The following is a 22,209-nucleotide window of genomic DNA, read 5'->3' on the forward strand; positions in this document are numbered from 1 at the left end:
TTGGTTAAACTACAACCAACATTATTTCCTTTAAAAAAGGCGTGGCCAAGATGGCGGTCTGTTAGGTCACACGTCTCGGAAGCTTCTCGCTCCTGGCCTTCATACCTGGTCGAATCTCGGCATCAGACCCCCGTCCAGCCGTCACAGACGACGGAAAAGAGAGTGGAGAGGCTGCCAGGGAGCAGGAATTGCAGAGCTACGACCCCGATCAACGCTCCTGGGCAGGCTGACAAGTAAAGGCTGCGGCATGAAAAAATGGCACCCAGGAGGGGCCGCACCTAGCGCCGCCACTGGGGCGACACCTGGGGGGCCGTCTGCGAAAGAGCTGGTGACATCGGCGGCTAGTACACGTCCGGAGCAGGTGAGCGCCCTAAGCAGTGGCAGTGGTGCAGGGACAGAAGTGTAACAGGGCTGAGCGGGGCCGGTGATCCCCCCAGCACTTCTGGACAGCCAGTGGAGAGACTACAAAGGTGCAAAGTACGGGCCCTGAACGAGCACGATAGCACCGCCACCCACGGAACTGCAGCGTAAAATCTCCTGCAGATAGCGGTGAGGGGAAATGGCGCCGCTACCGGGGCAGAACCTGGGAGGCCCTTGGCGGCGGTGTTAGTAACAGCAGCGGCTGGTGGTCATCCGGAGCAGTAGAGCGCCGACAGCAGTGGCAACGAGACAAAGACTGGCACGGATCAGCGCCGAGCGGGGCCAGCGATCCCCCTAGAAACGCGAAGCAGCTGGTCGGGAGAACGCAGAGGCGCAAATTAAGGGCGCTTAAACGAACCTGAGGGCACCGCCATCTACAGAACAGCGGCGAAGAATCCCCTGACGGCTGTGCCGGTGGCAGCACAGCGTGGGAGGGGGATAAACGCCACAGCAGTGGCCGGACGAGAAAGAGGAGGCCCCCATGGGTGGCAGAACAGACGGGCCACGCTGGTGGCCCCACAGCGCTGCCCCAGAGAGCAGAAGGGCCTGCAGCTAAGACCGCCCACAGCCGAGAGTGCGTTGGGCCTAAAGAGAAGGTCTGCTACAGTGAAGTTGAGAGAAGGGCCTTCCACGCTTGGCGGCCAGCGGAGTCAAGAGGCAACAGCGACGCGAGGTGAAGTGGTGAGAAGTGGGACCAGCGCGGTAGAGAGAAAGGGGAGGCTCATACACGGCCAGGGCCTTCGCCTGGCGGAGGTGCGAGGGCATGTTTAGGCCAGTGGAGGGGCTGGGCACAGACAGGAGTGAGACTCTGCTGGATGTACACTGCTCCGCAGCTGTCTTGGGCCCACTGAGCACTGCGGTAAGGAGAGGAGACACTGTTGGAAGCCAGAGGCTCCCTGTCTGGGGAGAAGGGGAGTAGAACGTCCCCAGCACCAAAATCACACACAGACACAGAAGAGGGAGAGGTCCCGATTACTTGCTCCTTCCTCGAATTGCTTTTCAACACCCTTCGAGAGACCTTCCAAATGCTCAAAAGCGAGGTGGCGGGAGAGGTGAAGGAGATCCGCTGCAATGTCGATGCGATCGGGGAGAGAGTAGCTGCGACTGAAGACCGCGAGCAAACCAAAGGCAAAGAGATTGTGCAACTTCAGCAGGAGGTGATACGTTTGCGAGATCAACAGTTGGACTTGCAGGCTTACGCGGAGGACCTCGAAAACCGCTTGAGGCGGAATAACATTCGCGTCAGGGGGGTCCGCTCGAAGGCAGATGGGTCTGATGTGGCTCACTACCCCCAGGGACTGCTCAGAGAAATTGTGGTAGAGGCACAAGATTTTGAAATCCGCATTGACTTGGCACACCACGTGGGCCTGGCGAGACGTGCTCCGGCCCCTCCACTAGACATACTTGCCTTCCTCCCGGACTTCTTCCTCAAAGAGCGCATACTTTGAGAAGCCAGCCTGAAATAACCCCTCAAACACCAAGGACACTCTATAGCACTTCCCCAGGACCTGGCCTCCATCACACTACAGAAGAGGAAGGCCTTTAGAGAGGTGACCGCTCATCTGAGAGAACATGGGGTTGCCTATTCTTGGGGTCACCCTTTTCGACTGATATTTAAATGGAATGGCAAGCTACACTAACTCAGGTCCCTCCAAGAAACTTGCAAAATCCTCATTTTGGAGCCCGAACGAGACACCCAGCCACTCATGGAGGTCATCAGGGGAAGGATGGCGGAGTGTGGTTCACAGACGTTCGCCCAACCTCGAGCTACGGCCAGACTCTGACACTATTACACAGTAGAGACTGGCGGCCCTAGAAACAGTGATGAAAGATACCACCTCGGCAGTCCACCCGTGACTTTAACAATGGGGTTGAAAGGCATTGAAATTGAGCTGACTGGGGTGGGTGGACGAGGGGTCCGAGACCCTTGGACCACACATACACCCTGATTTTTTATTTCCCACAACGAACGATGGACACTGGTGGAACCCTGGGGTTTTTCAGTTGGGGTTAAAGAGGGAACGGGTGGAATCCGGGACGTCATGGTAACAGGGGGTCACAGGCTATGGGGGAGGGTGGGAGAGACCGAGACGGATTTGGGGCGAGCACCAGGGGAGTGGGAAATGTTTCATGTTTGTTGGTTGGGTGTTATTGGGGTTAGGGAGGGGGACCGGTGTGCTGTTCAGGGTGGGATCCAATCAAGGGCCTGGTTCAAAGACAAACAACCTCAGGGCCCAAGGGTATCTCCATGTAGATATGAGGACCATGATCCAATGGCAGCTGTGTGCCTCTTACACGAGACCCATCTCCTCCCCAAAGACTGACACCGGATGAAGTCCCGAGCCTTTCCCCAACAATTCTACTCCTCCCCACCGGATAAGAAAGCAGGAGTGGCCATACTGATTGCCAAGATGTTCCAGGGTACGGTGGGTGACGAGGTGGCGGAAGTAAAAGGCAGTCTACTGGCCTACAAACTATGGGTGGGGTCTACTCTCCTGGTAGTGGGCTCCCTTTACGTCCCCAACTCAGGACAAGAAAACTTTCTTAAGGTGGCCTTGTCGGACGTCCTACACTCACAAGACAGGAGAATAGTGGTGGGGGGAGACCTTAATCTGGTTATGGATGCAGAGAACGACAGGTCAGGCCAATGTTATGGCCAAACCGGTGCACTATCCAAAACAGGGAGGTAATGGCTGAGGGACAGGGGCTTAGTGGACATATGGAGGGTGGCTCATCCTCAAGTCACACAATTTTCCTTCTATGCCAATTCACAACATACATACGCCAGACTAGATCATTTCATAGGCTCTACAGAACTGAACGCACTAGTAGATACAGTGAACATTACACCAGTAGCGCTCTCAGACTATGATGCAGTGACATTGACTCTTTCTATTCCCCGACTCACAGACCGACAGGGACGTGGCGACTCAAGGAGAACCTGCTTCAACGAGCGGGAGTATCTTAGCAACTCCACAAATGCATTACTGACTACCTAGCGACGAATGACTCACGGACACTCCTCTTGCGGCACTATGGGAGTCTTTCAAAGCTGTTGTGAGAAGCAAACTAATTGCCATTTCCGCTGCCGAAGCCAGAGAGCGTAAGGACAAGAGGGAACTTCTCACAACAACCTAATTCTCTAGCACGAGTGGTAGAATTAGATAGGGTACACAGTCGAACCTGCGCACCTAGGGTGTGGCGCCAATTGAAAGCAGCGAGGGCGCAATTAGCGAGTCTTGACCTAGACAGAGCCGAATATGCGGCCCTTCGGCTCAAACACTCCTATTATAACAGGGGGAGACAATCCAGGGCGTCTCATAGCAACTCAGAGCCTGCGCCCAGCGCTAAAAAATATTGGCTCTTCAGAATGCCATGGTGGATACAGCTGAACGTGATGACGAGATTGCAGAAGTCCTATGGGACTTCTACTCCACATTATATGGTAAAGACTCACAACTGAGCCCAGCCGGGGAGGCCTATCTTTAGAGAGCTGCCACGACGGCGCTGAACACAGCGGAGCAGAAACTCTGGATGCACCTATTAGGATTGAAGAAGTGATAGGGGCAATTTCTCGTCTCATGCCTCTGAAATCGCTGGGACCCAATGGCTTTTCAGCAGGATTCTATAAAGCCCTCTGCCCACTCCTTGCCCTGATCGTAATGCGGCTTTTTAACTCCTTTCAAGCTCCTGGAACCATCCCCCCCTGACTTGCTGGCCGCTGATATCGTAGTCATTCCTAAACCCGGGAAGGACACGACTCAATGTGGCTCATACCGCCCGATTTCCCTTCTCAATTTGCATTTGTAGCTGTTTACAGGGGTTCTAGCTGCCAGATTGGGCCCCTGTATGCCCGGTATCATCGAACCGGACCAGTCCGGTTTCACCTACAATCGCCAGAGCAGTGACAACACCAAACGCATATTGCACCTTAAAGCCCACTGCACCGAGATAAATGCTCTACTGTTGGCGGTCGATGACGAGAAGGCCTTCGACAGAGTCGATTGGGGTTTTTAGACAAAACACTAGCTCACTTTGGCATTTGTACCGATTCAGGGCCTGGGTGGCGAGCTGTTATGATAGGCCCAAGGCTACGGTTAGGGCAAATGGGATAATCTCACAGCCTTTTGAGATTCAGAGGGGCACGAGACAGGGATGCCAGCTGTTGTCCCTTCTTTTCGCGCTCTACGTGGAGCCCCTAGCACAAAGGATCAGGGACAATCCTGACATCCTAGGCATCCCATTTGGAGGAGAGAGGCATACGGTGAGCCTATACACCATTGACATTCTGGCGACCTTGGAGTCCCCTGAGCGCTCTGTGCCAGCTTTTCTCTGGGAATTGACCTCCTTTGGCCGGGTTTCCGGTTTTAAGATAAACGTGGGGAAATCTATGGTCCTGCACCTTGGACGAAATGAAGACGTGTCCAGGGACGGACAAATGCCCTATGGAGAGCTCCAGATCCGAGACACAATCACTTACCTGGGGATAGATTTAGCTCCTTCTATCACACAGACAGTCACACATAATTATGCCAAACTCCTCTCCCAAATCCAGAAAGACCTCCGACAATGGCAAAAACACTCATTGTCGCTACTTGGCCGTACTGCAGCTACAAAAATGTCTATCCTAGCTGGCAAGCTGCCAATTTGACTCAAGTCATTTCTGGTCCAACGCATCAGGCAGGTCATATGCTGGACCTAATTTTTTCCAACATATTGGATACTACAGCAAAACCCCGCTGCCATTGTTATGGACCGATCACTTTTTAATTCCATTCTCAATTTCATTCCCGTCCTATTGTCAGATAATAGGGAAACTCTCCTATGTGCGGAGAAATTGGGATAACATATCAGCTGACACCCTTTGTCCTGCTCTTGCAGCTGATCCCCCATTACAGACTTCAGATGTAAACTCTGATGCAGTGCTGTTGAACCGCTGGATAGGCAACTCAGTGGAATCCATTGCTTCTGCAAAAATCGCCACGTCACGCAGAGAATCCCCTTCCGCTCCCTGGTTCTCCCCCGAGCTGATGACCGAAAAAAGGAATTGCAAAACGCTGGAGCGCCTCTGGCGGGCTAACTACTGTGAGTCTGCAAAAACCTGCTACAAAAAAGCCCTCTGCGGTCTTCACCTATCCATAAAAAAAGCCAAAAAAGCATTCTTTGCGACCTCCATCCAGCAGGCAGAGCAATCTAGTAAAGAAGTTTTTAAGATTGTTCAATCTTTTTTTAAACCAAGGGCAATCGAGGCTGAAATTATCCCGTCAGTGAGACTCTGTGAAAACATCTCGGATTTTTTTGATACAAAAATAATGAAAGTCTATGACACCTTCACGGACCCCGAGCCCACAGTTATGACGGACTCGGAAAACTCTGAGCTACCCTCCTCGTCCTTAAATCAATTTTATTCTATCACCCTTGCTGAGGCACTGAGAGAAATACAAAAATGCAAATCAGGGGCCCCTGATGACCCCTGTCCACCTAAGCTTTGGAAAATGATGTCGGACGCAATTGTAGTACCGCTCCTACATATATAGAACACGTCCATGGAAACAGGCACGTTCCCGGATTGCTGGAAACATGCCACACTTCTCCCTTTGAAAAAAAACCCCAATGGTGCCTCAGACGACCTAAGCAATCTCCGCCCTATTTCCCTACTAGCAGCCCCAGGAAAAATGTTCGAAAAGCTGATTCAACGTCAGCTGAACAGCTTCATCGAGGAAAAAGGAGCTTTACATGAAACACAGTCAGGTTTCAGGATCGGTTTTAGTTCCGAGACGGCCCTCATTGAGGTTGCTGAGTCGATCAGGTGGTCTTTAGATTCCGGAGCATCAGCTATGCTGGTGCTCCTGGATCTATCAGCCGCGTTTGATACAGTGGATCACGGCAGACTGCTGTTACGGTTGAAGGACATAGGCCTGGTAGACAAAGCACTGAGCTGGCTTCACTCCTATCTCACAGATCGGTCCCAGAAAGTGGCGCTGGGCACCTTCTCCTCTAAGCCAAAACGCCTTTGGTGTGGTGTCCCTCAGGGGTCGGCACTCAGCCCGCTGCTTTTTAATGTCTATCTGGCCCCACTTTTTACCTTGATTGCCAAATGGGGGGGGGTCAAGGCGATTTCGCATGCAGATGATACGCAATTAGTCTTCCCCTATGCCGAGGTATCGGAGGCAGCTTTTAGCAAAATAAGAGGCTGCCTTCGAGATGTGGCTAGCTGGATGAACACAAACAAATTAAAATTGAATGCAAGTAAAACAGTGGTGCTATTTTTCGGTAAAAATTCACATCCTCCCCCCGATCTATGGTGGCCTCCTGAAATGGGTCCAGCACCATCCCCCGGCACCCATGTAAAGAATCTAGGAGTAAGATGGGACGAGAATCTCTCTTTCTCCTCTCACATACAGCAGGTCACCACCGGTTGTCTTCACAAACTCAGAAACCTCCGAAAATGTCTTTATTTTCTTCCAGTTGAGTGTCGCAAAACGGTAGTCCACGCAACAGTCACATCTAGACTAGACTACTCAAATGGCCTCTACCTTGGTCTGCCTAAATATCTAGTGCAACGCCTGCAGATCGTGCAGAATGCACCTGCGAGACTGATAAAGCATATTCCCTTTAGACATCATGTCTCTCCGCATCTGCACGAACTTCATTGGCTCCCAGTGGCAAAGAGAATAAAATTCAAAGTTCTCACCCTGGCGTTCAGAGCACTAAAAGGGACCTGCCCTAACTATTTAAAACTTAGACTTCCCCGCTACCACCAGGAGCGACACCTGCGTTCTAACTCCTTGCTTCAGTTAATCGTCCCACGAGCTAAAAAAGCTAGACTTGGGGGCAGGTCCTTCTCTGCTGGAAACTTTGGAACGCCTTGCCATCTGCCACCCAATCTGCTACGACAGAAGCTAGCTTTAAGAAGCTCCTAAAGACCTGACTCTTTATGCAGAAAACCTAGAATTTCTCCATGGTTCCTGCTTACTGCTGAAGTACTCTTTCAGCGCCGGGACACCTCCCTGTGAGGTAGCTGTTCGCGCTATACAAGCATCAGTATTATTATTATCCTGCCCAAAGTGCTATATGTTTTCCAGACCCTACGGGCCTGGACCCCACTGGGGACCCTCCACAAGTTACAGAGAGAGGTGCAACAATTCATTTGGGCAGGGGCGCTTCCTCGTATGCGTATAGATATTTCCCAAAGACCTCCTGATGAAGGAGGGCTAGGTATCCCAAACTTCCTGGAATATTTTAGGGTGGCGCAACTTAGGCATCTGGTGGAGTGGAGCAGACCTGAGTCTGAAAAAAGGTGTCTGTTCCAGGACCGAGCGCTAGCGAAGCTCTCTTTTTGGAAAGTGCCCTTCTTGAAGAGGCCAGATAGACCACCAAATCTCGAGGGTTCTCCAATCACAAATACAGTGCTACGAGTCGAGGACGCAGTTGCCGTCAAATGTGGACTCACATCTTTCCCCTCACCATTAACACCCCTATTCGATAACCCAGAGTTTACACCAGGGCTAGAGTAACAGTCTTTCTCGCAGTGGCAGATCACTGATTGCAAGTCGGCTGGACATCTCTTCGATTTGGAGGGGTTCCTCCGGTTCTCGGACGTGAAACAATCCTATGCAATAACAGCACCAAACCGATTCCAATACTTCCAACTCCACCATTGGCTCCTCCACCCCGGCGTACGGCCGTTGGTGAGCAGAAAGCTCACAACCTATGAGAAATGGCTCATAACAAAATACTCTGACAAGATGATCTCTGAACTATACGATATGCTTCATCCATCAGCATTCTCCTTGCCCTCACCGGGGCAAAAACGTTGGGCGCGGGAACTTGGGAGAGATCTGACGGAGAAAGAATGGCATGATATCTACTTCCGGGCCAATCACACGGCCCACAATACGGCCCATAGGGAATCGGTGGTCAAAGTGGCCACATACTAGTACTTGACACCAGCCAGACTGAACAAAGGGAACCCGGACCGTAGTCCGACATGTTGGCGAGGCTGTGACGAGGAGGGCCCACTGACTCACCTACTTTGGTACTGCAATGAATTACTGGGCCGCCATCCTAGACGACATCAACAGACAATCCCCGCTTCCCTGCCTACACACTTCTGGAGCTTCCTAACCCAATCACATACCCACTGAAGTTGGTCAGGGGGAAACAGATGGGCCTGGTGCTAGGAGCAGCTGTCCAACATATCCTCTCCCTATGTGGCACACAGACCCGACTGACCCACACAGGTTGGTTACATAAATTAGGGTACATCCTAGGCATGGAACGAATTCAAGCCACTCTAACGAACTCAGCAGATTCATTTGGAACCATCTGGTGTCCCTTACTGTCCCTGTTAGCATTAGAACTGAAAAAGGTGACATGCCCGAAATACCTTCGCCTTCTTCGGCACACCGAAGCACAGTCAAAGATCGCGCCCACCTAATATGCTACCCAAAGACGACCTTTCACGTAGGGCCCTAAAGAGGCGTATACCCAGCACACCGGTTCTGGGGTGGTGGGATGGGGAAGGAAGGGCGGTGTTTGTGTTTTCTTTAGACTTTTTATAATGCTTGATCGGGTCAAACCCATGTCTTATTTCGACAGTAATTGCCCCCTTTATCGCACCAGAAAGACTTCCTGGAGCTCCTACATGTATGTGTTGGTCTGGCCAGCTTGGGGTGGGGGGGAGTATCCTGATGACAAGATACAGGAATGCCCGATGTACGCAATGTTCTTTCTCATATGCTTGAAAATCAATAAAACAACGTTAACCATAAAAAAAGCATCCAGAAGTAGGGCAAATCCTAGACTATGATGAAAAAAAAGGTAAAACAAAAAAATCCCAACCCACTCAAAATAAATAACTCCATAGACATTAAAAATAAAATAATCTTAATTATAATTTAATAGACATATAATATACTTTAATAAAACACACACAACATACTAAGGTCTACCACACTCACAGCCCAACTCAAGTACACCTGAACACAAACCATCAGAAACAACTCAAAATAATGCTAATGGACTAAAAAACAGAAAGGTAGCAGACTATCTATTCAAAGACATCCATGGCTATGAAATAAACTGTATAATGGCATTTATGTTTTTAACAAAATGTTTAAAATTTTGAAAAATGTTACAATAATTATATATAATATACAAAAATAAACAAGTGCAAATATATTAAAAATACTATCAAAAATAATTACTTTCATTTATAGTATTTATTAATTTATACTAACTAAACATGTTTGGAAAAATGTTGAAAAATGTTATTGTTAAAAACAAAATGTATTTACAGACTTTGTTTAAAAATATGTAAAAATTATGTTTAACTGTATATATGTTAATTATTTTCTTTGAAAAGTATAAACATGTATCTGAAATATAAAAGTGTAAAAAATGTGTATTAATTTAAATTTATGTCGAAAAGTCCCTGTTGCCCCCTACCTTAGGACTTGGTAGGCCTGCCTGAGGGGTGACTTGCACAGATGTATAGGGTAAGTGGTGGCTTTGCCATTGCTTTCAATAGCAAGGTCGGGCTAGCAGAGTATGACTGCTCTGCAAGTCTGTGGTGGCGGACTACAGGAATTGTTCTATGTGGGAGATCTTCAGGGTGGCACAACCAGTGCTGCAGCCCTAGGGTACTCTCCTAACATACATGCCCTGGGTATTAGGGTACCATATACTAGGGATTCACAGGTAAGATAGCCATTTCCAATTGGGTACAGCCAATTCAACATAAACTTGAAGGTCAGGCGACTGGCACTGAAGTCTGATTAGCAGGCCTCAGTGCACTCTCAGAGTTGAAAAACCAGCAGCATATGTCGAAAAACTTGGGGGTGACCATACAAAAGAGGCCTTATATTGGTAAAAGGTCTGCCTTGTTTTAGTTGTATGCGTTCATGGTTGCATAATGTTTTTGGGTGCACTTTAGAAATCACATTTAGAGGAACCCAACTACCAGGCATATGGCACACTATGCCCAGCACAGTATTCTAATTTCCATGTGTCTATAGGCTGCACCTCTTGTAATGGATTTGCAGTTACTTTCTTTTACCCGACCCCTTTTAGAGTCTCCCTCCACAGCTTTTTCATCCCACTTTAAGCACTAGTTTAATAAGTTGAAGTCATAAGTGTAGTCACTGTGTATCTGTTTAGGTCTCACCTGTCGATGCGCATGCGCATCGAGCAAGCGAGAGTATTGCGACGTATCCACTCTTTATCTACACTGCAAGGAATCGTGGCGATTCCTTGCAGTGCCCGTGACTTTTAAGGTCAATGCGCATGCGCATTGAGCTTATGCGCATGCGCATTGACCTTAAAAGCGCGTGCGCGTGCACGTCCGTCTTTGTTTACCCGCTCCGCCCCCTCCCGCCGTGTCGCATTTCTCCTCCCCCTCCCCTCTCTTCCTTCCGTCTAACGCCGTCTAACTTCCACGCTGACGCTGCATTCCTAAAATAAGTAAGTTATGCGATTTTATTTTTTACGAGCAGTACTTTAACTTCACGTTTCTTAAAATCGGCCCAACACACTAATGAGTCACTCCGTTTTTCAACAGTTTATGATCACATCAGCCCAATGACGTCCGTCTTTGTTTACCCGCTCCGCCCCTCCCCTTCCCGCCGTGTCGCATACCGTGTTTTTATTGACCATGTGCCCCGTGTTTACTATCATTAGGAGCCGAATCCAACCAACCGTGAATAACAAAACGTCCCCCAAACACGCTGACGCTGCATTCCTAAAATAAGTAAGTTATGCGATTTTATTTTTTACGAGCAGTAGTTTAACTTCACGTTTCTTAAAATCGGCCCAACACACTAATGAGTCACTCCGTTTTTCAACAGTTTATGATCACATCAGCCCAATGAGGCAATCCTCCCCAGTCCTCACAAATTGAATGGCATCCCACTGACTATCTATGTGCTACAAGTAAGATTCCATTGCCAATCACTTTAACTAAACGTAAAAACTTGGCCACAGTCTAAGTTTGTTGGTACTCAAATAATGTGGGCCTATGTTATTTCCACTAGGTTTGCATACCAAAAACTCACTGCATCACTTGAATGCCGTAGAGCGCATAAGACTACATACACGAGGGAAGTCCCGCTCCGCCCCCTCCCCTTCCCGCCGTGTCGCATTTCTCCTCCCCCCTCCCCTCTCTTCCCTCCGTCTTGTTTTTTATTTTTTAACTAGAAGTACCCACATCTATAGCACAGATATTAGCAGCCCCTTAAGACTCAGAATGATCCATTAATATCGTTAGACAGGTCACGCCAACTTTCCATTGATATTCCGATCTGCATTTAACTTTCACATGTACCCCTTAGGTGTTAAATTGCACAAACTGCATGTGACAACACTACAAGTACCGAAATGCAAAGCGTAGAGATCAGCGACCTCGTACAATCGGCACTGCCTAGCAGCGATTTGGAAACAAAACTCGATTTGCTAATGGTGTAGCGGCTTTGTAGATTCTTGCACCAAAGATGGCTGGCTTCCTCCTCTCTCCCAGCACCCTCTTCGTTCACATTGTGTGTACTGCTGCAGATGTGTGTTTACAGTGGGGGTATGGAGACAGGGAGAGCGTAGTTATTTTGAATCACATGCCAGCGCTTCAGCAGCATTGCCCCTCTTTGAATCAGTCCAAAGTGTTTTGCCGGCCCTGTGCCAACAACACACTGAAGAGTGTCTTTGTGTGGAGCTGAGTTCCGGATTTCATCGCTTCCTCTAGGTCTGCCCATGGCTCTGTGGTGATTGTCGTGAGCTCTTTTAATCCCATGAGTGGTGGACTCTTTCCATGAAGGTTAGAGGTGGACTCTGGCTCGGTTTACATTCAAGCCTATTTGCATAAAATTATTTCTAATGCATTTTCAGCTTCACCCGTTAAGGGGGTATTATACATGTGTTTGTTGCGAAAGAAGCGTGCATGTTGAGGCCATAATTAGGACATTGCAGGATTCTCTTCATGTTGCTGTGCAGTCTCCTTTGGTGTGACCACAGCTACAGGGCATTCGGTTACTAAGTTAATGGAATGTCATTAGCTATAGATTTCTTGGACACCTAGCTAGGAAACGCAAAAATGATAGGAGCAATGCTTGAAAAATAGTCTAAACCGCTGTCACTTTCTATGGTAATCGTTCCCACCCAGGGTTTATTCCTACTCACCCTCACTCACCCTCACCCTCACTCACCCTCACTCACCCTCACCCACACTCACCCTCACTCACCCTCACCCACACTCACCCTCACCCACACTCACCCTCACTCACCCTCACCCTCACTCACCCTCACCCTCACTCACACTCACCCTCACCCACACTCACCCTCACTCACCCTCACCCACCCTCACTCACCCTCAACGCCTCACCCTCACTCACCCTCAACCCCTCACCCTCACTCACCCTTACCCTCAACCCTTCACCCTCAACCCCTCACTCACCCTCACTCTCACTCACCCTCACTCACCCTCAGCATCACCCTCACTCACCCTCACTCACCCTCACTCACCCTCAACCCCTCACCTACCCTCACCCTCAACCCCTCACCCTCACCCACCCTCAACACCTCACTCGCCCTCACTCACCCTCAACACCTCAACCTCAACCCCTCACCCTCACCCACCCTCACTCACCCTCACTCTCACTCACCCTCAACCCCTCACCCTCAACCCCTCACCCTCACCCACCCTCAACCCCTCACCCTAACTCACACTCACCCTCACTCACCCTCACCCTCACCCTCACTCACCCTCACTCTCACTCACCCTCACTCTCACTCACCCTCAACCCCTCACTCACCCTCACCCTCACCCACCCTCACTCTCACTCACCCTCACTCACCCTCACCCTCACTCACCCTCAACCCCTCACCCTCAACCCCTCACCCTCACACAGTGCAATAGGTCTCGGAGCATTTGAGTTAGAGCTTTTAGAATTGTTTATGGCTTTTTTTATTTGTAATTCTTTAGCATTGGCTACAGGAAACAAAAATGCTAAAGATTTACAAAAAAAACCCATAAACAATTCTAAAAGCACTAACTCTAATGCTGCGAGACCTATTGCATTTCCAATGCTTGTTTTCCTTTCTTCCCCATCTGCCTTTTGTTAACACTCTCTACTATTAAGTATACTTGTCTATCACATGTTCTTTATAGAAATCCTCAGTCCATTTTATGATGTGGACTCTTCACAAGGTCTTCATTATTAAAACTCACAGTTCACCACCAGTCAAAATTAAGAGTGAAGACTATTTTTTAATTTTCAAAATAGCATTCAAATATGAGCATCACTTGCCTAATTTTAACATTAAATGTATTGAGGGGCGTGGCCAAGATGGTAGTCGCAGACCAGAGCTGCCTCCTTGCTAATCCACAAAAGTTCACAACAGGCAGCCACAGGGAGATCCCCACCCCTTCCTGTGCCAATTCCGTGGACATGCCGACGCGCTGTAGAGTGGGCCTGACGTCGGTTCGGGCACCAACAGCAGCGGAAAGGCAAGCAGCTAGACTGCCTTTCCAGGAAGACGCCCCATGCTTGCTAGTGAACCTGTGTCAGTGGAAGAGTTTGGAAGCCACCGCTGGGTGATCGGACCAGGCTGTGATCCCCCCACATGGAGCATCCTGTATTGGCCGTGGCTCGGGTGACAGTGGTGACTGCATGAGTGGCAGTGGCCTAGACCTCCGCACACTTGAGAGCAACCCGGCAGGGGCTCGGTGCACAGGCCGCTATTGTCCCTTTCCCTCTTAGTGACAAGGCCTCCACAGTGAGGGAGGATAGTTGTGGCCCGGGGTTCCTGGCTGGAAGCAGTAGAAGGACGGCGGGCCAGGCCACATGAAGTACGGCTTTGTATCCCTGGAATGTGTGGCCTGACATGGGGAGGAGGCGACCCAGGGAGTGTTGGCCATGCTTGGGAACCTGGTGCTGGTATTTGGCATCCCCTGGCCAAGCAGGGATTGCTGCTGGAAGGCCCCACCCAGCAGGCACTCTGTGGGGCCTGTTGCTTTTCTCCTCATGCCTGTTATGTTCCCGAAGGTCCGCCCCCGAGGTCCGGAGGGACGGACAAGTTGGTCATGTGACCGCCCTATAATAAAAAGAGGTCGAGCACGTGCGAGGGCGTTCAGAGATACGCGCCGACCGACAAAGCAACTTTATTCCCAGTGTCTGGCTGAGTTTATTCTAGGGCCACGTGTTAGGCCTAGTCAGGGTTAGATGCCCCTTGAGTGTAGATCACCCGACACAACAATTGGCGACGAGGGTGGTGATCGATCCCCCGCTTGGAGTGCGTGTGTGTGTCCCTCTTGGGGTGAGGCGGCTGCGGGCACTACCACGTGTCCGCGGTGCTCGTGCCTTGCCACCACACCCCCCCCGCTCTGCCTGCCTGGTGGAAATACTCTGATCCCTGGCTCTCATCAGGTGAGCGGCGCTGGCCTGCATCTTTCTGCGGCGCACAGGAGTCTGATTGGTCGCGCAAGGTGCTTCCCCCGTGGACCCTCTACGCCTCGGTGCCACGCCGCACTGGGCTGCACGGGTGTAATCCGCACCGAGATACAACTGGCCGGGCGCTCCGGCTGCCGCTGGATCATATCCCGGCTGCCCACGGACATCCTCCCGGGCGTCTAAAGCGATGGCTAACATTCCGCCCATTGAGCCGTTTGTGGTGGAGGGTGCGCCATCCACTCTCGCACCGAAGTGGAAAGAATGGGTGGACAGGCTCTTCATATTCTTCGAGGCCACCAAGGTCCATAAGGAGCAGAAGCGTGCCATGATCCTCCATCTTGGTGGCAAGGACATTCATTCCATCGCCCGCACCCTTACGGAAGCAACTCCCAAAACCCACCACACGCTCATAAACGCGCACTTTGAACCCATGGCCAACCAAGACTATGAACGGTTTATTTTCAGACAGGCGCGGCAACTGCCAGAGGAATCGCTGGACGCCTATCACTCTCGGTTGAAGAAACTGGCACTAACGTGTGGATTTCAGGATGTCACGGAGGAAATCAGAGGCCAGATCATTCAGGGTTGCGCTTCTGCTAAACTACGCGAGAGAATTCTGGAGGAGTCGGGGAAACCCCTCCCAGACATACTCACGCTGGGCCGCACGAAGGGGCTGTCCAAGGCCAGGGCAGCCCACATGGAAGCAGCTCTACAGGCCAACATGAAAGTGGAACCGGTGAACAAACTGCAAGTCCGCCCACAGCCCAAATGGGTGAAGCGAACAACAACTCCGCAGGGCGGAGCTTCGGCGCAATCATGTGGTTACTGTGGAGGCCCGAGACACCCGGCGCCAGAATGTCCAGCACGGGGCAAGATATGCTCCGGGTGCGGAAAAATGAACCATTTTGAAAAGGTGTGCCGGTCCAAAAAGTTCAGCAAGCCCCGCCAGACAGTACACACGGTGGCGGAGCCTGAAGGCGCGGAAGGAGGACCCAGCAACAGTGATATGGACGACGACGAGGAGGAGCGGTCCGTACACAAGGTGCACATGATCGGCACGGCCACCCGACGCACAAGGACACTACCACAGTGTGCAATACAAGTAGCCGATCAGGACATCATGGCAACGGTGGACACGGGCGCCTCAATAAATCTCATGAGTGCGTCCCTCTACGGAGGCATGGCTACTCCACCCAGCCTCCGCTCCACTCCGATCACCGTTTTTGCCTACGGCCAGGACGTGCCCCTCCGCATTCGAGGAAAGTTTAAAGCAGCAGTCCGGCATGGAGACAAGATCACGCGTGCCAACATCTTCGTGTCGGAGGAAGGTCAAGGCATGCTCCTGAGTTGTCGGACGGCAGAAGACTTGGGAGTCGTCTCTTTTGCGCTTGGGGTGCACGAGGAATCGGTGCAGCAACTGATTGCAGACTTTTCGGACCTGTTCGAAGGGATTGGCCGCTTCAAGGGTCGGGAAATACACCTGCATGTGGACCCCACTGTCCAACCGGTGGCCCTGCGACACCGGCGGGTTGCGTTTCATTTACGGCCACTAGTTGAGGAAGAACTACAGAAGCTGGAAGCCGCGGGCATCATTGAAAAGGTGTCCGGACCCACCCCCTGGGTATCGCCCATCGTGGTCACCAGGAAACCAAAGCAGCCGGGAGCGGTCCGGATATGTGTGGACATGCGCCTCCCCAATGCGGCCATCAAAAGGGAACGACATATCACCCCCACGATCGACGACCTGATAGGAGAGATGGCCGGGGCCCGGTGGTTTTCCAAGTTGGACCTCAGGGCGGGGTACCATCAGCTCGTGCTGGATAAAGAATCCCGGAACATTACGACGTTCTCCACCCACATCGGACTGCGCAGGTACACCAGGCTGAGCTTCGGGATATCCAGTGCCGCCGAGGTGTTCCAGAATGTTATCCAAGAGCTCATCACTGGCATACCGGGGGTGATCAATGTCAGTGACGACATCATGGTGCACGCAAGGACAATTCCCGAGCACAACCAACGCTTGGCACAGGTGTTCCATAGGCTCCGCAGCGCTGGACTCACTCTGCACCGAGACAAATGCGAGTTTCTTCAGACCAAACTAGGGTTCTTCGGCTACGTGTTCTCGGCCGATGGCGTCAATCCTGATCCCGACAAGGTCAAGGACATCAAGGATGCACCTCCGCCCACAACTGTCACGGAAGTCCGAAGTTTTCTCGGGATGGTGAACTACTGTGGTCGCTTCATAAGAGACCTAGCCAACCTGACCCTCCCTCTACGTGATTTAACCAAAGACTCCACGCCATGGAACTGGGGACCGGAGCAGGAAAGGGCATTCCAAAATATCAAGAGTGCGCTGTCCAGCAACACCACGCTGGCGTTTTTTGACCCAAGACATTCCACTCTCATTGCGGTAGATGCCGGACCGGCGGGATTGGGGGCTGTTCTGATGCAGAGAGCCCGAGACGAGATAGACTGGGCCCCCGTCGCTTTTGCCAGCCGGTCCCTCACGGACACAGAACAAAGGTATTCCCAAATCGAAAAAGAGGCCATCGCGATTCATTGGGGATGCCGGCACTTCCACTTATATGTATATGGCAAGCCCTTCACAGTAGTGACGGACCACAAGCCGCTGCTGTCGCTGTTCTCAGGTACCTCATCCAAGCCACCCCCTAGAATTGAAAAGTGGATTTTGCAATTGCAGGAGTACAACTGCGCCATTGAGTACCAGCCAGGGGCAAAGAATCCGGCGGATTATCTGTCACGACACCCCCGGGCGGCCACCCCAGAGGAGATGGAGGAAGCTGAAGAGACCGAGGCCTATGTGCGATGGGTCGTGGCCAGATCATGCCCGCGCCCCATATCCCTGGAAGAGGTTGTGAGCGCCACGGCTCAGGATGCCTGCCTACAGCGGGCCAAGGATCTGCTCCGGACGGCTAACTGGCAGAAAGCCAAGGAGAGCTGGAAGGTACTCACACCAGAGGCCCAGAAAATCATGGACGGTCTGTACCACGTGAGGGCTGAACTGAACGAGGACGCGGCGGGGTGCCTCCTGCGAGGGCATCGCCTGGTGATCCCGACGGCTTTGACAAACCGAGTAGTCCAGCTGGCACACGTAGGGCACCAGGGAATGGTTAAGACAAAGGCCCGGCTGCGGACAAAGGTGTGGTTCCCGCTCATGGACGATATGGTGGAAACTGTTGTGCGCACGTGCACGGCCTGCCAAACTACGGGCGACAGCCCCCGCGAAGCCCCCATCATTGTGGAACCCAGGCCCCGAGGCCCCTGGGAAAGGGTCAGCATGGATTTTGGCAGCCTTCCGGATGGACGGCACACGCTAGTGATGATCGACGACCACTCCAAATACCCTGAGGTCGAAATCATCACCGGCACCAGTGCAGACTGTGTGATTCCCAAGATAGAGAAAATCATTGCCACCCATGGAGCCATGAGAGAACTCAGAACGGACAATGGACCGCCCTTCCAGGGTCAAGACTTTGCGGAGTATCTCTCGTCCCTAGGAACCCATCACAGGCGCATCACCCCGAGGTGGCCTCAAGCCAATGGGGAGGCCGAGCGGTTCATGAGAACTTTAAACAAGGTAATCCGCATTGCGCATGATAAAGGACAGTCAGTGGAAATGGCCATTTTCACTTTCCTCCGTAGCTACCGACAGACCCCGCACTCCACAACGGGGGTAGCTCCTGCACACCTTCTCCTAGGGCGGGTAATAACGGACTCCATTCCCCATCACCCCCAGTGGGCACCTGAACTGATAGATGAACATACAGTAGAAATGAGGAGACGTTCTGCCTATGCCCAGATCAGTAAGAAACGTAGGGCTGTGGCCCCCCACTTCAAAAGAGGTGACCTAGTGCTCATCAAGAATCGGGCCACTGGTGGCAAATTCAGACTCAGTTATGAAAAGCGACCATGGCGAGTCAGTGGTGTGAAGGGCACCCGCATCACAGCCACTCGAGGACGAGACAGGGTGACTCGCAACGTGTCTCACTTCAAGCTCTATCACCCTTCGAGCAGCGAGCCAAGGCGCCAGCAAGGCGACAGAGAAACCGAAACTGCAACTACGTTGCCGTCTGGTGAATCAACATCTCAGCCCGAGGTCAGGCCACGTGACGAGCAGCAGGTTTCTAGTGAGGACGTGGGCGGAGACACGGAGGCCCTGGATGAGGCCCCAGATCCGGAGGGGGCCGACAACGAGGCGCCAAGACACGAGGTGGAGGCTGGAACAGAGCTGATGACTCAGCGGGGGTCCCAACGCCAGTTACATGCCAACCCCACCCCCTCCGGCTGGCTGAGAGACTACTTTACGTAAGACTGTTCTCATTTACATGTATGCACGCAATGTTTGAACTGAATGCGCTGGCATTTTGAAAGACGCTGAAGGTATCGGTCCGGATGCTATTAAGACAATGGGTTTGATCAGACCATGTTTGCGGTTTTTGCAGTTTGTTCTTGGTTTTTCTGTTTCCTTGTTTTAGGAGGAATGTTATGTTCCCGAAGGTCCGCCCCCGAGGTCCGGAGGGACGGACAAGTTGGTCATGTGACCGCCCTATAATAAAAAGAGGTCGAGCACGTGCGAGGGCGTTCAGAGATACGCGCCGACCGACAAAGCAACTTTATTCCCAGTGTCTGGCTGAGTTTATTCTAGGGCCACGTGTTAGGCCTAGTCAGGGTTAGATGCCCCTTGAGTGTAGATCACCCGACACAACAATGCCTACCTGCGCAGTCTCTACACTGAGTTCACACACTGATTGCTCGGATACTAAAGCACAGTGAAAGAGACATCATTCTTCGAGAGGCCAGGATGAGATAGAATCTTCTGTCCTGGAACTCACACATCCTAGTCTTCCGACTACACGTCCAGCAATGCAGGCACTCCTTTGATGAGTATAAAAAGCAGCTTTGCGCTCTCAATCTTCAGTACATGCGCCAATTTCCTGCGAAACTGAAGGTGATTTTCAACTCCATAGCTCACATTTTTGACAGATCAGAGCAGGCCTGGGAGTGGGTAGAGGAGTGAAATGACCTACGCCGTGTGGGGTCCACTGGGGAAACTGAATCCAAAACAAACAAGCATTGGCAAAACCAATAGGTCTTGCTTTTGTGATCTTATAAGTATTTAGTTATGCAGCACAATATCCTTGGTGCAACTACATCGACTGTTGCATGGCTAAACACTTATAAGGTCCCAAAGGCTGAGACCTATTGGCTATGCTAATGGTTGTTTTCATAATTCCTAACTAAGTGTAGAGATTGGTGAACACTATACTTCTGACGTCATTCTTTTAATTCATAACCAAGGCCTTCTACTAATGGGAATCAAGGAGAAGAAGCAGACACAGAAGCTGAGTTCCAAAATAATTAATTGTGCAGCAGTTCAGTAGGCTAATGCACATGCTACACAGCCTGCACAATAACAAACACTAAAATAATGAAGTAACATAGGATACACCAAAACAATATCGAGCCTCTAAGATCATGATATTAAAAGACCAGTGTTGTGTTTAGAATACTTGTGTCCACTACTGGACACCTACCTAATGTGCTTGCAAGTGTCCCTGCGAGGACACCGTACCTGCAGTGAGGTCATCAGCTGACAACTGTCAGAAATGAAAGTTCCCAGCTGATCGCCGAGCTGACTGCAGTTTCGCTCCAACGTCTGTAGGAGCATGCGTGTTGGCTTGTTATAATAAAAGGAATTCTCTATTCTCACATGTGTAGTAATTCTTAACAATACTGGCGACGATGAGCCAGCACGGAACCCACGGAAAAAAAAAATAAGAAGAAGAAAGTCAAGCAGTCATTCAAGCTACCCCGTCATAGTGCAGTAAGCGGAATTTCTACAAGGGAAAAAAAACGAGCACAATGGAGGCGGCGCATGAAGCAAGAATAATGAAACTTTCAAAGTTCGAAAACAATAACCCAGAAACACTGTCATCAGATTTCTGCAATATACTAGGGGACTTCTTCGTTAATAAAGTCTCATCAGTATATGATTCCTTCAAAAATCAGAACAACGAATCCATGGAAAAGGATATATTACACTCAATAAATTCAGTAACCCAACAAGACCAAACATCAACCTTTAGATTTACACTTCCTACAGCTGAGCAGATCCAGAAAGAAATCCTCACCACCAACTCAGGTAGCCCAATGGATCCCTGTCCACCCCGAATTATGCAGGTCTGTTCCATAGAACTAAGCCTAGTCTTGGAAAAATTATTTTCCAAAATTATCAAAACCAACATCTTCCCAGATGACTGGAAAATGATATCCATCAGGCCATTGTTAAAGAAACCCAATCTAGACTGTGAAAATCCCAACAACTATAGACCTATAGCCAGGATCCCGTTTGCGGCCAAAGTTCTGGAGAAGCTGTTAAATAAACAGCTATCTCAACATCTAATGGACGGAGATTGGTTGGACCATTCGCAATTTGGTTTCCGGGCAGACCACGGGACGGAGACAGCCCTAATTACAGCAGTGGAGGAACTCAGGAAAATAATGGATAATGGATCGAAGGCCGCACTGATATTACTCGATTTATCAGCGGCCTTCGATACGGTCAGCCACGAAATCCTCATAACGCGGCTAAAAACAGCAAGCGTACATGAGTCAACCTGTGCTCTTATAGCCTCGTACCTCAAGAACAGAACCTTCTCAGTTGAGTCAGGAGAAGAGAAATCTAATCTGTTCAGCCTACCATGCGGAGTCCCACAGGGCTCATCAATGAGCCCCACTCTTTTTAATTTATATGTAGCTCCACTTGCTCAAATAATAAGGAACAACGGCTTCACCCCTATATCCTACGCCGACGACACCCAAATTGTGGTGTCAATAAGTAAGGAGGTACAAGACACAGCAGAAAAATTCCAATGCTGTATGACAAAAATCAGCCAATGGATGAAAATGAACTGCTTGAAATTAAACGGCGATAAGAGTGAAGTCTTGATACTAGGAGGAGACACAAACATATGGTCCCCTCTATGGTGGCCTACAGACATGGGAAGATGCCCAGAGTCGTCGGAAAAGGTGAAAAACCTAGGGATAATGTTAGACACCAACCTTGCTTTTGATGCTCAAGCAAGCAAACTAGCTTCATCACTCTGGTACATCTTGAAAATGATTAAAAAGATTTTACCTTACATACCGTATGACTCACGCAAAACAGTGGTAACGGCACTGGCCTTGTCCAGACTGGACTACGGAAACGGCCTATATGCCGGAGCAAGGAAGAAAATCCTCCTTAAGTTACAACGCCTGCAGAACGCAGCAGCTAGGCTGATTCTGGAAATACCAAAGTTTGAAAAAGTAAGCCATAAACTAAAAAGTT

This window comes from Lissotriton vulgaris, chromosome 10, assembly GCF_964263255.1.
Source record: "Lissotriton vulgaris chromosome 10, aLisVul1.2, whole genome shotgun sequence".
Lineage (NCBI taxonomy): Eukaryota > Metazoa > Chordata > Amphibia > Caudata > Salamandridae > Lissotriton > Lissotriton vulgaris.